This window comes from Eschscholzia californica, unplaced genomic scaffold, assembly GCF_041429995.1.
Source record: "Eschscholzia californica isolate CP2 unplaced genomic scaffold, dmEscCali1.0.p SCAF_4, whole genome shotgun sequence".
NCBI classification, from domain to species: domain Eukaryota; kingdom Viridiplantae; phylum Streptophyta; class Magnoliopsida; order Ranunculales; family Papaveraceae; genus Eschscholzia; species Eschscholzia californica.
The window spans coordinates 36,811,475-36,827,052 of record NW_028238461.1 but is presented as its reverse complement, the minus strand read 5'-3'; the positions used below and the strand labels follow the sequence as shown (position 1 = coordinate 36,827,052).

Genomic DNA, 15,578 nt, shown 5'->3' with positions numbered 1-15,578 from the left:
TCCAAAATGTTTCTTATCCATGTACTCTCCATTTGTAGTCTTGAGCTGGACAAACAACAGTTACACTATATTGTCGAAGTGCATATCCAAATGCTTTTGCACCACCAAGAAACAACTGACCAACTTCAGTAAATATTTTATCCGAGCCATCAGGTTTTAGTTGCGTTGACTTACTTTCATTTGATGATTCTTTCTGAAATTCCACACAAGTTTATCTCCAACGGATAAGATTCAGCCTCTAAAAGATTAATGGCTCAGATCTATTTGCCTAATGATCTGACGGTCTAAATGAGGAAGGGTGAAGGAAAAAGAATATTCTCTTTTCAAATTCATTTCCCCCACCATCTCTCACTAGTCACTACATCTCTCTCGGTCTTCCCCATCCTCCCCAGCGCTCTCTCTCTCTCAGTCCATAATCTTTAACTCATGGGAGAATCACATGGGAACACAGAGAAAATGTGGTTTCTCTCTACGCCTCTCTCTCTTAAGGGTATATCTCTATCTTCATCTCTTATTTTTATTGGTCCATGTTAACTTTTTTAGGGTTTCAAGTTCATCTACTTTCTCTCTAATAGCTGAGCTTCAACCAAGCTCTAAATCATCTGACATAGTTATCCTTCTTTCAAGCTTTTTATGGTATGTTGAATCTAGGGTTTTCATTTTTCTTTCAATAATTTTTGCAATTTTTTCTTAGATTATGTGGTTAAATGTTAGTGAAATCCCTAAGTTTCTGTCTTCAGCTTGGTTTTGAACTTCATAGAATTTTTGCAAGCTTAAAATTTCGCTCTGAGGAACAAGTTTAGAAATATTATAGTTACCATGTCTCAGTTTGAAGAAGTGATATTCGATATTACAATTGCAGTATGGTGTTTGTCTATTAACAACCACTCTTCTCTTTAATTCTTTATATCGGTCATAACTCATTAGTGTTGTTTGATGATAAAAGATTAATCACAAATAAAAACCTCAAGTAATGAACCCTAAAATTGTGAATCAACTAAATCTCATCAAACTTAGATTCAAATATGAACTCAAATTTCTTTTCCACAAGAAAGTTAAATATCAAAGAAATGACTACTAACCTTTAAATACACAAAAGGAATCACCAACTAGTTCCATTAATTTTTCTCACTAGACTTGCATACACTCTTCAAAGTAGCCACCAAGAACTTAAAAGAAAAAAACACCTGGACTCTTCTAGTCTTCTCCATATATATCCCCTTTCTCTATCTAACCCTTTCACATTAATACCAAGACAATTTAGGCCCAGGCCCATTGGAATCTAAAATTTGGTTTAGGCCAATTTCTAACATCTCCCCTTAAACCAAATTTCCATAACTTCTCATACCCAACATCCACTTCAATCTTTCAAAAACATCATACTTTAAAGGCTTCGTAAATATATCCGCTATTTGATCTTGAGACTTGCAATACATCACTTCAATATCACCTTCTTTAACATGTTCACGAATAAAATGATAGCGTGTATCAATGTGCTTGCTTCTTTCATGACAAACGGGATTCTTGGCTAAAGCAATAGCCGATTTGTTATCAAGGAACACTTCGGTTGGACCAACTTGAGGGCATTGAAGATGCTTCAACATATTTCTTAACCAAATTGCATGACAAACCATAGAGCTAGCGGCTACATATTCCGCTTCACAAGTAGATAAAGTCACAATGGGTTGTTTCTTAGAAGACCAATTAAATGCCGTGTAACCCATGAAAAATACAAATCCAGATGTACTCTTTCTTTCATCTAAGTCTCTACCCCAATCACTATCGGAATAACCGATAAGCTTAAAATCTTGTTCACAAGAGAAAAATAAACCATCATTGAGCGTACCTTTAACATATCGAAGGAGCCTCTTTGCAACATTAAGGTGAGATTCATCCGGTGTCTCCATGTACCTACTCACTAGCCCAACTCCATAAAGAATATCCGGTCTTGTACATGTAAGATAACGTAGACTTCCAATCAAACTTTTGAAATATGTAGGATCGACATCACTTCTTCTTGAGCATTTTCTCAACTCCACTCCACTTTCAAGAGGCGTGTTTACCGGATTACATGACTCCATTTTAAACCTTTTAAGAACTTCCTTGGCATATCCACTTTGAGAAATAAATATGCCATTTTCCATTTGCTTCACTTCAATACCAAGGAAATGACCCATCAACCCAATATCGGTCATATCAAATTCCTTAATCATGCTCTTCTTGAACTCATCAAATAGTTTTGAATCATTACCGGTGAATATCAAATCATCAACATAGAGACAAACAAATAACATACCTCCATCTTCTTTCACTTTCATATATAAAGTGTGCTCATGAGGACACTTTTCAACCCCATTTTCTTGAAAATACTTATCAATTCTTGCATTCCATGCACATGGAGCTTGCTTTAACCCATAAAGGGCTTTCTTCAACTTATAAACTTTATCTTCTTTTCCCTTTCTAACATATCCCAAAGGTTGTTCAACATATATCTCTTCCTCTAGGATACCATTTAAAAATGCCGATTTGACATCAAGTTGATAAATCTTCCATGAATATTGAGCCGCTATAGAGATTAACAATCTAATTGTTTCCATACGAGCAACGGGAGCAAATACCTCACTATAATCAATGCCGGCTCTTTGCTTGTAACCTTTAGCTACAAGTCTTGCTTTGTATCTTTGGACTTCTCCACTTGCATTCTTCTTTGTCTTATACACCCACTTCACGCCAATAGGTTTGTATCCCTTTGGCAAATTTGTCAACTCCCACGTATCATTTTTTTCAATTGCATTAATTTCTTCATTCATTGCATTTTCCCATTTTTCTTCTTGGATGGCCTCTTCATAACTAATAGGATCACAATCCATGAGAAAACAACACAAGTTCAATTCTTCTTCATTATCTACAACTTCATAAATTTCTCTCAAACTTCTTGTCTTCATTGGTCTTTCACTAGAACTTCCCCCCGATGATGAGGATGATGGAGACGAGGATGAAGGTGATGATGATGATGATGCTTCTCTATACATCGGTGTTTGTGGCTCTCTTTGAACTTCTCTTGGTGCTTCTTCTTTTTCATGTTCTTCCCCTTTAAGCTCACGTTCAACTTGAGTAATTTCTTTTCCTTTCACTCCCATGCCATTTCTTCTTCAAATACAACATCTCTACTTTGTGGTGTGTATGATGGAGTAAGTTCATGAATAATCCCATGATTTTTACAAAACATATCAAAATCTCTTGAAGTGTATTCTCCACCTCTATCGGATCTTAATTTCTTGATCACATAACCACTTTGTTTTTCAACCATATTCTTGAATTCTTTAAATGCTTCAAATACTTCAAATTTATTTTTCAAGAAGTATACCCATGTTTTTCTACTATAATCATCAATGAAAGTAAGGAAATAGTTATTACCTTCATTTGTCATCGGCTTCAATGGACCACAAACATCGGTATGCACAAGTTCCAATGGATTATAAGCTCTCCACCTTCCTTCTTTCGAAAAATTTGTTCGATGATGTTTACCAAAGATACATCCTTCACACACTTTATGTGGGTGATCAATATATGGTAAACCCCTTACCATATTCTTGCTTGCCAAAGTCTTCATCCCATCAAAGTTTAGATGCCCAAGTCTCAAATGCCACAACCAAGATTTATCTTTCACAATAGAGTTTAAGCATTTTACATCACCATGTTGATGTTCAAAGGGAATAATCTATTTTTCGCCATCTTCACCTTGGCAATGAGAGTTCCACTTCTATCTCTTAATGTGAGATGAAGATCCTTCAATCTAATATCATATCCCTTCTCTAAAAGTTGTCCCAAACTCAAAATATTATTTTTCATATCGGGAACATAATAAACATCGGAAATATAACTATGGTTGCCATTTTTTAGTTGAATGAGGATATTACCTTTTCCTAGCACCGGAATCTTTGAAGAGTCGCCAAACTTTATATTCCCTTTTACATTTTCATTTACTTCAACAAACAATTCTCTTTACCCACAAATATGATTACTTGCACCGGTATCAAAATACCAAGTATTTGTTTGAGATTCATCAAACCCATCACAAGAAAATAACAATGTAGGATCCACATTAATTTCTACATCGTTCTCAACAAGATTTGATTCTTCCTTCACTTCATTTTTATACCAACATTCATTACTATAATGTCCAAGTTTGTGACAATTGTAGCATTCAATATCCCTTTTATCTCTACTTTGACTATTATAAGGTCTAGTAAAGTTTCCTCTACCTCTTCCTCTTGATTCATTTGTTCTTCCTCTATTAAAAGGATTTCTTCCTCTTTGGTTTCCAAAGCCCCTTCTATGATTATCATAGCATCTTCCATAACTCTCATAGTCTTTTTCCTTTTTTGATATACATTGTTTTTCTTCTAAAGTTAGTTTTGCTTGAAGCACTTGATCAACCGAATAATTTGAAGAGTTTGTAACATTTCTATTCACCCTTTGTTCATGGATTTGCAATGTTCCCATCAATTCATCTACCGTCATAGATTCCAAGTCTTTTGATTCTTCAACAACAATAACCACATTATCAAATTTTGGTGTCAAAGACCATAAAATCTTCTCCATCACCCGAACATCATCACATTTTTCACCACACCTTTTCATTTCGTTAACATTAGACAATACTCTTGAAACATAATCGGAAACAAGTTCTCCTTCATTCATACTCAACCTTTCAAATTCACCGCGCAAAATTTGAAGACGAGCCTTCACTACTTTATCAATTCCTCTAAAAGAATTCTTGAGAATATTCCAAGCCTCTTTGGATGATTTTGCTTCGGATACTTTTTCAAATGTAGGACTATCGATCCCTTGATATATGAGAAACAAAGCTTTTTTATCATTCTTCCTTGAATCTTTAAGAACATTTTTTTGTAAATCATTCATACTATCCTCTTCTTCTAAACTTGGTTCTACATAACCATTTTGAACAATATCCCACAAATCTTGAGAACCCAACAACACACTCATTTGGATAGACCAATGTCCATAGTTTTCTTTTGTAAATCTAGGTATTTGAGATTGTACCATATTTGCCATCTTTCTTACAAGATCCCCAATTTTTTTTTTACAAACCCTAGATTCTCAAAGTGTTAAAATGCTAAAGCATTATGGCTCTGATACCATGTTGTTTGATGATAAAAGATTAATCACAAATAAAAACCTCAAGTAATGAACCCTAAAATTGTCAATCAACTAAATCTCATCAAACTTAGATTCAAATATGAACTCAAATCTCTTTTCCACAAGAAAGTTAAATATCAAAGAAATGACTACTAACCTTTAAATACACAAAAGGAATCACCAACTAGTTCCATTAATTGTTCTCACTAGACTTGCATACACTCTTCAAAGTAGCCACCAAGAACTTAAAAGAAAAAAAACACCTGGACTCTTCTAGTCTTCTCCATATATATCCCCTTTCTCTATCTAACCCTTTCACATTAATACCAAGACAATTTAGGCCCAGGCCCATTGGAATCTAAAATTTGGTTTAGGCCAATCTATATAATAAAAGAGGAGGGTATCTTTTTAGAATATACCCTCCTCCCTTAATGGCTAAGATTTATACCCACAAATGTGTCTTGGACGGTTCAGATTGAAAGGAGAAATTGAAAACAAAAAGATGTTTTTTTTTTGGCCGCGGCTTTGGGGAATAAAGAAAATTCTCCGGGGAATAAATTCTCGAGGGAATCCAGATTTTTTTGAAAATTCTCCGGGGAATAAATTTTTATGGTCAGAATACATTTTTTTGAAAGTTTTCCTCCATCTCATCTGTTATCTCTGCCACTTCATCTTCTCGACACCTCATCATCTTTTCCGGCGAAGTCGCTGGCCGGCCAATTTTCCGTCCGGCGACCTTCAAACATAAAAAAAAAATTAAATTAAATTTTCTCTCTCCTCTCTCTCTCTAATTTTTTTTGTTCTTTTTTCTCTCTCTAGAACAATTCTAGAGAGAGAGAGAAGGTTTGTTCTTTTTTTTAATGATCATATTTAAAAATCATTGGGAATCCGTCTTTTCTTTCATCATCCGACGTCTTCTTTCACCAATCCATCCTTTAAAAATTCATACTCCCTAGTTAATTACAAGAGGAAGATGATTAAACATAAGTAAAACTAACTAAATTGATTAAGTATTAGTAGCTCAGAATTAGAAGCATTAACAAATCATAGACAATCTCATACGTCCAGACATAGATATTTAATTAGCTTACTTCATCACTGCCACTCTTAATAACCAATTCAACTACTAATTACTAGAGAAATACTAATTCTAAAGAAGAAGAAAACCCTCAGGGCCACACAAAAAGTGTAGTGATTTGGAGACATTCAACACGGCATCAAGTTCAGACCGCCCGTCCTCTGTTCTCATCATTGAGCCTTCTTTCTTATAATCAAAATTCAAAAGGCATCAGATAATTCTAAGTTAATAGAGAGATAGATTTCCACATTGAAATTTTCAGTGTGTAGCATAAGATTATCATTCCATCACTTGCCCTTTTCCTATATCAAACCACCAAAACCCTAAATCAATTATCAAAATCTTCCCTAAAAAGAGAAAAATGAAGAAATTGGCATCAGATAATAAGCGGAGATTTTAGTCCACACAGTGATTCAGTGTTAAGCATAAATACTGTTTTTACATCATTTGTCGATTAAAACAAATAAAAACCCTAGGAATGCCTAGATCGAAAAGATGAGATTTGGGTTGGACCATTTGACTCCTAATGCAATTGTTTCTTTTGTAAAACTGGGGTGAAAGGTCCGTTCTAGAGAGAGAGAAAAGAAAAGAAAAAAAAATGAGAAAGAGGAGAGAGAAAATTTAAAAAAAAAAGTTTTTTTTTTTTCTATGTTTGAAGGTCGCCGGCCGGAAAATTGGCCGGCCGGTGACTTTCCCCGGAGAAGATGATGAGGTGTCGGGAAGATGAAGTGGCAGAGAGAGGTGATGAGATGGAGGAGCCTTTTTTATAGCATCTTCTAAAATTAGAAGCCCCTTAACAATAAAAAGAAACATAAAAAATCAATCTTATTTGACTAGTTTTAAGAAAAGTCTTTATTCCCCGGAGAATTTTCTTTATTCCCCAAAGTCACGGCCTTTTTTTTTAACCTTCTCCCACCCCAAAGAGTCATTCCCGCCCAAACACACTCACTCTCTCTCTAGCTCTCTGTCTGTCACTCTCTCATCTTCACAGCCTCCCTCATCTTTCTCGCATAGAAACTGTAAGTATCGATTTCTCCTTCTCTCATCTTCTTCGCTGGTATCTCTTCTCAGAAGGTATCTCTTTCTCTCTCCCTCTCTATTTAGGGTTTCAGGAACTTTGAGTTTTGGTTTTTATTGTTTCAAAACTTTGAGTTTTGGTTCTTATTTTCTTCCTGAAATCATAGCTAGGGTGAAATCATAACTTTGGGTTTGCTGAAGAAGATCAAATCAGCCCAGTTATTTAGCTTCTTGCCAGGCATCTCCATAACCTTGCAGTTGTAGAAAACGGATCTTTAGGGTTTCGATTTTCAGAAAAATGTTGAAGAAAAACTTAGGGTTTTGATTTACCTCAATCTATACTCTCTTCTTCTTTAGGTATCATTTTTATTCATTTGTTTCAGTTGTAGGCCATCGCTCTCAATCTTTCTTTTTTGTACTATTTATCAGATTGTCCCAATGTTTGCATAATTGCTCGACCAATGCCGACTGGAGTTTAGGAAGCTTACGAGGTCCAGGATTATTCGACCGGCGCCGAAGAATCAACTAAGTCAAGGTAAACTAACTTGGCTTTTAGATTTAATCTCAATTTCTGGTATGGAAGTGTTTTCTGTAAGGTCTAGATAATGAGGTTCGGGTGTCCAGATAATTCTACAGGGAAGGTGTTCAATAATGTTTTTCGAGAACCCTTTCGTTTTTGGGGTTTTATTTTTCTCAGTCCAATGTCAATGCATATATGTATTTGGGTTTTGATTCAGTTGTATTTGGGATTGCTCGACCAATTGCAAACATTGGGAGGAGGGAGAAAAATACCCTCCTCCCTTATTATATAGATGTTTTTCGAGAACCCTTTCGTTTTTGGGGTTTTATTTTTCTCAGTCCAATGTCAATGCATATATGTATTTGGGTTTTGATTCAGTTGTATTTGGGATTGCTCGACCAATTGCAAACATTGAGAGGAGGGAGAAAAATACCCTCCTCCCTTATTATATAGATATAGATTACTTCTAACTTCTCTGGACATTAAATGTAGGATTTAGTCCATTAAAAGGTGTATTGGTATACAGTTAGGAGTATTGAAGTTGTTGGTTGCTCATTTCCTTTCAAAATAAGACACTCTGGGTTTCTTTGAAATATTACACATATAGTAGATTTATAAAAAGTTAACATTATACCATGTTCAATTTTCTTGCGGTTTTATCATATAGTAGATTTATAAAAAGTTAGGAGTATTGAAGTTGTTGGTTGCCTCTTTCACTCTACAGTTCCTGTGAATTCTTTGCCTGTTAAGGTTCAGTGCGACTTCCTCCTTCATTGCAACTTTCGCAGGTAATATTTTGTCATTCTATATAGTTTGCTTGATTTTGTCGCCTATTTCCCTATACATTGTTGCTGATTTTTTGGTCTTTTAGGTTTCAGTGTGATTAAAGTTATTATTTTGCATTCAATTTATTTTTCTTTTTGCACGTTCGGCAGAGCGCCTCATTGAGCTGGTAATGTGTCTATATAGATAGGTTCGTATGGGAACTAAAAAATTGGTGGTGTACCTAATACCTCCTTAAGAGTTAAGACGAAGCAAGATTAAAACTAAAAACTTGGACTACATTTATAAGCGTAACTTGGTGAACTTATAAATGTAGTCCAAAGGGTTCAAATTATAAGTGTTGTGTGAAAAATTGGTGTTGTACCTAATACCTCCTTATTATGCGTTAGATTGGATCATCTCCATGTAAAGTTTTCATCTCAAGGGTAGCAGTTCATCATTTCAAGGGTTTCAATCTCATGTTCGTTAACTCCAGGGTAGCAGTTCCAGGTATTTCATTTAAATAAATCTATGTTTAAACCATTGATATTATTAAGCTAGCAATCTGGATGTGTTATTTAGGTTAAGTTCTATTTGATTTGACAAAAGTTTGATCTGTTCCTAGACTGAGCCCAAACAATTTGATATGTTATATGTTTCTTAGGTTAAAGTGCAGAACCTAAGAACCCATATTCATTCTCTTTTGTTTTTGTTACAAACCGAATCTTAATTGTGCGTATTTATAATCTTCACATTTATTCTCTTTTCGTAATTTTCAGTAATTCTCGATCTTCATTTTCATTTGATCGGGATGGAGAAGACAAGTTCAAGTGCAAAACCTGACCTTTAAGAATTGTTCGCATCAAGAACCCATTTGGTAATCTCTCTCTCTCTCATCTTCTTTTTTTCTTTTACAATTGGTTTTTCCTCACAAGAGTGAACCTTCTAATCTGCTTGATTTGGTAGTAGATGTGTATTAATTGTGTGTATCTATAATCAACATTAGTTGAAGATTTAGAAGTGCTCTTATATCTAACATTTGTTCTATTAATTGAGTTAGTTTCGTAAGGTTATTGTTAATTTTTGCTTTTACGTTGACTTGGGTATTAGGATTATTCGTTTAACTAAAATCCATCCTTGATAGATAGATAGATCCTCTTTAGGTCTTCATTCTTCTTCGAGACATTTAAAGGAATTGAATTTCTTCGCCAAAAGATAGTCCACAATTTGCTTTACGCTTCAACCAAGGTTAGTTTTTCCCTTTGATTTCTTTATCTAAAATTTAATATTCATGTCGGTTGGTCTTTGAATCATAATTGGACCCCGTCATTACTACCTGTAAATTAAATGCCTCAATAATGCCGGTTAATCATCCTTTTTATTACTGAAACTATGCAAAGATCTCCAAAGTTAGGTGCTTTTTTCGATGTTTCACTTCTTCTAAGAATCAAAATTGTCAAAAACAAAGAGCAAACAGAGTCCAACCCAGAGCTCAAGTAAGTTCTCTCTACTAGCTCAATCATTTATCATTTCCTGGTTTATTTCAAGGTTTGTTCACTGTAGTTTTATCTTTTACTTTAACAATTTTATCTTCTACTTTAACTTCTGTCCCTATGAAACTGAATATAGGTCGAAGTCTCATTGCAGTTTTATCTTCGTAATACCTAAAGGTTAAATGCAATGGAAACAATATAAGAAATCGTCTGTCTGTTTTAATGCAATGTAACAATCTATAAAGCGTAAACGACTTCATGGAACATCCCCCATGCTAAAACTTGCGAAGTTGATGTCTGCATTGAACCTAAAGGTGTTTAAAGTGTTTGAAGTTAAAAAAAAATCACTTCCTGCAAGTTTTTCACTTCCATTTAGAATAGTATTTAATACTTCATTCATTTGTTTGAATTAAATGAGCTTGAGTTGATAAATGGAGAGCTAAGGTAATAATATTTTGTAATCGATGTGAAATGTGCTCGAAAGAATTGTTGTAATCGATTGGCTATTGATCTTGCTTAATATTTCTTTGTCCATTATGCTCATTAGATTATGTTCACGGAATCATGCATGAAACTTCTTAGGGTTTTCTGGATTTGTAATTAGGTGTTGTTTGGACAAACTTTAAGCTTAAGTTTTGTTCGAAGAATCCTAAGCTTAAGGTTTGTTAAACAAACCCCGAATAAACCCCTTAACTTACTGAATCTTGCTTTTGTGATTAGGTTCCCTTACTCAACAACTCAACTTGGGGGGTTAGTTCGAACCATTACTGAATGAATATATCAAAGCAAGCAGCTCCTGTAAAAATACTCTTTGAGGTTCGAAGCCTATCTCACGGAAGGAATCAGGGAAGAAATGTCACATGAAGGTCAAGCAATAAATAGGTTTATCAAAGAAAGAACCTCATGCAGAAGATCATACGACTGTAGTTGTGGAAGCGACAGACGATATTCAGAAGAGTTTCGAATTCTGATTTAGGATGTTTAGATGTTTGAACTTATGTTAAAACGACGGTTTGTAAAATCGTTTTTTTGTTAAACTAAGATCGTCTTCTTCTAATATGTTGACTTAATATTCTAAGTTAGATCTATTTTCTCCTACTCACTTCACTTAACGCACATGATAAAACTTTCCGTGCCCTGCGGGCACGGGTTATACCCTCGTTTCTAACAATTAGCATCTCTCTATCTCTAATCAATCGCTTTTTTTATTTTCAAATCACTACTTATGGTAACGGGGATTAATAATGTAATTTGCAACTAGGTTAAATTAGCTTGAAACGTGCCTAGACTTTCTACTACGAGTTCATAGAGAAGTGTTGATTCACCCCTCTTCTATGAGGTCTTGACTCTACTTGCTGCCTAGCATGGTGCCTTTGTATATCGCAAATGGTAGACAAGGGCAAAAGAGATTGTCGACAAAGTTAGGATTTAGCTGTGATTAAGAGTTAGAATTTTAGATTTATACAAGGTTCTTCCCAGTCCCATTTTCTTTTTTGAGTAACACCTCATCCTTCTCATTTTCAATTATTTTATAGGTTCATCTTCACTATTATGTCTTCTTCACCTATCTATCTTTCTTCTTCATGGTAAATTCTTCCTCCTTTATATTCATCTATGTCTTTTCTTATTCAACTTCTTCTTTTCTAAGTGATTGCGAAGCTTTTTTTACAATGAATGATGAGTTGAACTGTTATTTATTGAACTTAGCTTAATGTAACTTCAAACTTATCACTTAGAACTCAAGTTTAAAATCCCATTTAATTTCTTTTACTCACAGTATATTGTGTTTGGCATAATCTGGTAATGGCTCGAAAGCTGTTCGTTATAGTAGTGGTTTTCCTCTTATTATTTAAGCACTCGTATTTGTTTTATATAGATTTTTCATTGCCTTGATTATGTTATATAATAATTACAAAAACATTATTACTACAACAATGGAATGTGATGGACTGATACAAATGCTTATATGCCCATAATGCACTCGATGAATTTTGGCCATCTTCCTCTTTTAAAAGAGTCTAACTCTATATCATTAAAAAAATCATCATCGTCAAAACTATTCTTGGGCACCAGTACTATTTCTAGAAAGTGAAAAAACTAGAGAGAAAACATGAGGTCCAAGAAAGCAAATAATGTTACAGTATGGGCTGTGATGGTGGTAGTTTTCAGTTGTTTGGAAACAACAAAAGGAATCAATTGCGTCCAATCGCGTATTAGTGGATGCAAGAAGGAATTATTTTGGGTTTTCTAATTTCCTCATATTTCTCTATTTGGTGTTTTTCTGTTTTTCTCATATTTCTGTATCGGATTAAAATATTATAATAGCTCATGGTGTTTTGATTATTACATGCAATAAAAGGAGACAATCATACTTGCTAAATTTGCTAATTAACTTGCGTTGACTGATTTGTAGTCGTGTATCAATTAAGATCTATATTATGCTAGAAATGATGTTAATTAAATACGAATCTCTTTATTGTTGTTTCATATGTATGTTAGCTTCGAAATCCGATGAAATGGTTAAAACACATTCTTTTTTATTCATCTAAGGTGTTTATTAGATTTCCTCTTTTTCGTTGACAGGGTTTGAAGAAGATGTATGTGACAACAACGCCGAACTGATACTCCAAACTTTGTAAGCTCTCTTTTTGTTTTTCCTTTTTTTCATGGAATGCAATTAATTTTGAACTTTTTTGATTAGTTATGTCTACGGACTCAAACGCTTTCCCGGATACGTAAACACCATGTTTTAGTACAGTTATAGGTGATCTTCATCCTTTATTATTAGAGTTTGAGACTTTGAGTCAGTTTACCGTTTTAGAAGTAGCTCTTAATTTAGATCTACAATTGGATCTCAGATATGAATCGAGAAGAAGAAATAAACAGTATTATCTTATATGAATGTCGATTCTAGCAATGGTCTGAACTCCTTTTTGTTTGTTCACAGCTTGACACAATCATTGGAGATAATAGTATTTGTGTTGTTACAGACGGATCACCCCAAGTTCAAAAGCAAGGTGAATACCTATTTGTCGAGCACACATTGACTCAGGCTGAAGCCTTTTGCGGGTTTTATTTTGTGTTGTCCTATTTGGGCGGTAGGCATCTACCCATCAAGACTAACCTGGGAAAGTTGTGAATCGTAGTAAGATGCAGTTTTGATTGATAAAAATACCGTGAAATTAACTGCGATCATGAAAGATTGTGGTGGTATTGTTAAAATTAATATCATTTTGATTGTGCATATTCATTCAAGGCGATAAATGATGAGGGATGTCGATGTACCAGAGGCCATTCATGAGGAGAAAGCTATACATACATCTCATTGTGGGGTTTCCTAACTCTTTGGACTCCAGGGTAATGCAAGGCATCAGATATTGTTTTCTTGATAGGGCAGTAACTCATGTCGGATATGGAATCGGACGAATGGAAGAAAACTACAATGCTTCATGTGAACATCAAGGAATAGATGATCGTTTTGTACCAAGCTCAAGCACAAGGTCAATAAGCATATGAAGAGGATGGAGTCACGATGGTGCCAAGAGGGTCCAACGTGGCCTGCAGTAAGAAGGTTAATGAATTGATTTCAGTTATTTTATGGCGTTTGTTTACTTGATTTGGAATGTTTAGCTCATGGTTATCTCCATAAATGTTTTGGATGGTATGTTTAGATGTTTAATGAATTTGAAAGAACTGTTTGTGCCCCACGGGCACGGGTTACACCCTCGTTATATACAATGTACAATAAATTACGCGTATTTTATATAGTCTTATAAAAATATGGTTCAAAAGATGTTTGCGTAATGTAATAGAAAGTATGAAAATTTCCTGTAAATTACCTATATTGTATATTCTGTTATTATAAACGTACGGAATAACACCTGGTTCATAAAATTGTACGAAACCAAAGATCTGAGGTGAAGAAATATCAGAAAATCAAGAAGCTTAAACTTAAATCTAATGAAAAATGGTATAATAATTGGATGAAAACAAAACATGATCGAGTTGAAGGAATCAGTAAAGAAGGATTAAACATCAAGATCACAAACAGTTATGAATATCTTAGAGAGAGAAAATAAACAACAAATCGAGTATGTTAATGAAATAGTAATCAAATCTTTGAGATCAAAATCAAAATCATATATGTTTAACTTTAGAGAGAGAAAATCTGTTTGAATACCTGAAAAGCAATATTAAATCTTATTAATGGTACGAACAAAGACTTCTGAAAATGTAGTTTATCCTGATGAACGATGAAGGTGTTTACAGCTGCTCTAATGAAGATGAAACAAGATTTCTGATATTAATGGAGGATTATCAGATGACTCAGATTTAGAGAGAGAGAGAGAGAAAATAAACAGTTTCGGTTACCAAAGATAATGAAGATAGAGGTTAATTTAATTAGAAACGTGATTGGAGAGAGAAGGTGAGAGATAAAAATGGAAAAATATATTTGGGGATTTTGAAGGTAAATCTGTTTTTATATATTAGGAAGGTTAGTTTAGGTATTAAGATTAATATTGTATTCTAGGGATTTGTGTTTTCTCTCTAGATGTATACAAATGGACTTGATATCCATTTGACTTAATATTTTGGTTTTTAAACCCTTTACGGGATTAGAGAGGACTAAAACTATGATTAAGGCCCGTTTTTTGGCCTATACGCTCAAAAAGTATTTTTTAAATAACTTTAATGATTTTTGGTTTGGCAATCTTCAAATTTGGTTTTTAAAAATCTAGATCTGATTTGTGTACCTACAAATATATTTTTAAAACCTTGAAGTAAACAAATGGGCGACCTTGGTTAATTTTTCGTTATTGTCGTCATCTTTATGATATTCTCTTTGTCCTGTAAGTAATCTTTATCATGAATCAAAATCTTATTGATTCTCTGTGACTACATTTGATGAATTTCTAGAAGATGTTTAATTGTTGTAAATGTCCAATGAGTAGCATGATAAGGTGAAAATATGTTACTATTTTACTCTATTTATTAGTTTTTTTAAAAGGAAATGTAATAATGAAATTATGAATTATAGTTAGGAAATATTTGTTATCACCGTTCAAAATATTATTCCCCATTTGGGGTGAAATGATAAATCATTTTAAAGCCTATAAATAACAGATCTCTTTTGATTCATATATCCATCAAAGTTTAGAGAAAAAGGTTGAGGTTTATTAGAGGGAAATAGAAAACTAGGGTTACTTCACAAAAAATAACAAATGGAAGGAAGATATGTGAGAGGAATACTAGTTATTTTGGTTCTAGTATTTGGAATGTGTATTGGGCAGAGTTCAGCATCCTATGGTGAATGTTACAAGCTTTGCCTGGTCACTTGTATTGCTACACATGAAGGAATTTTTGCCAAGCTCAAATGCCCTTTTATCTGCCTCAAAGACTGCATTGGCCAACCTACGTCTGTACAACCTGATATTATCTTGCGTCCAGAAAATCAAGAATGATTTGTACTTTTCTTTATATTAGATCTCACTTTTACCATGTAATAAAGCTTTATGCTGTAGAGCAAAATTTTTAATTCTGCAAA

The 15,578-nt window shown here is 34.0% G+C and overlaps 2 long non-coding RNA genes and 2 other non-coding genes across 5 annotated transcripts; 2 read left to right on the top strand and 2 right to left on the bottom strand.

Moving 5' to 3' along the window:
* The first annotated feature begins 351 nt into the window (after positions 1-351).
* LOC147544413 (uncharacterized) lies at positions 352-13,824 on the top strand. Its single transcript, XR_015224405.1, has 3 exons — positions 352-490; positions 12,617-12,668; positions 12,981-13,824. It is a non-coding gene; the product is annotated as an uncharacterized LOC147544413 (long non-coding RNA).
* On the bottom strand, positions 6,445-6,540 carry LOC147544416 (small nucleolar RNA R16). The gene has a single exon (XR_015224425.1). It is a non-coding gene; the product is annotated as a small nucleolar RNA R16 (small nucleolar RNA).
* Positions 6,611-6,696, bottom strand: LOC147544415 (small nucleolar RNA R16). The gene has a single exon (XR_015224424.1). It is a non-coding gene; the product is annotated as a small nucleolar RNA R16 (small nucleolar RNA).
* LOC147544414 (uncharacterized) lies at positions 7,677-9,964 on the top strand. 2 transcript variants are annotated; one of them, XR_015223725.1, is made up of 5 exons: positions 7,677-7,793; positions 8,503-8,566; positions 8,951-9,050; positions 9,320-9,417; positions 9,689-9,964. It is a non-coding gene; the product is annotated as an uncharacterized LOC147544414 (long non-coding RNA). The 2 variants fall into 2 exon arrangements; XR_015223724.1 differs by having other exon boundaries at positions 9,685-9,964.
* Positions 13,825-15,578: the final 1,754 nt, after the last annotated feature.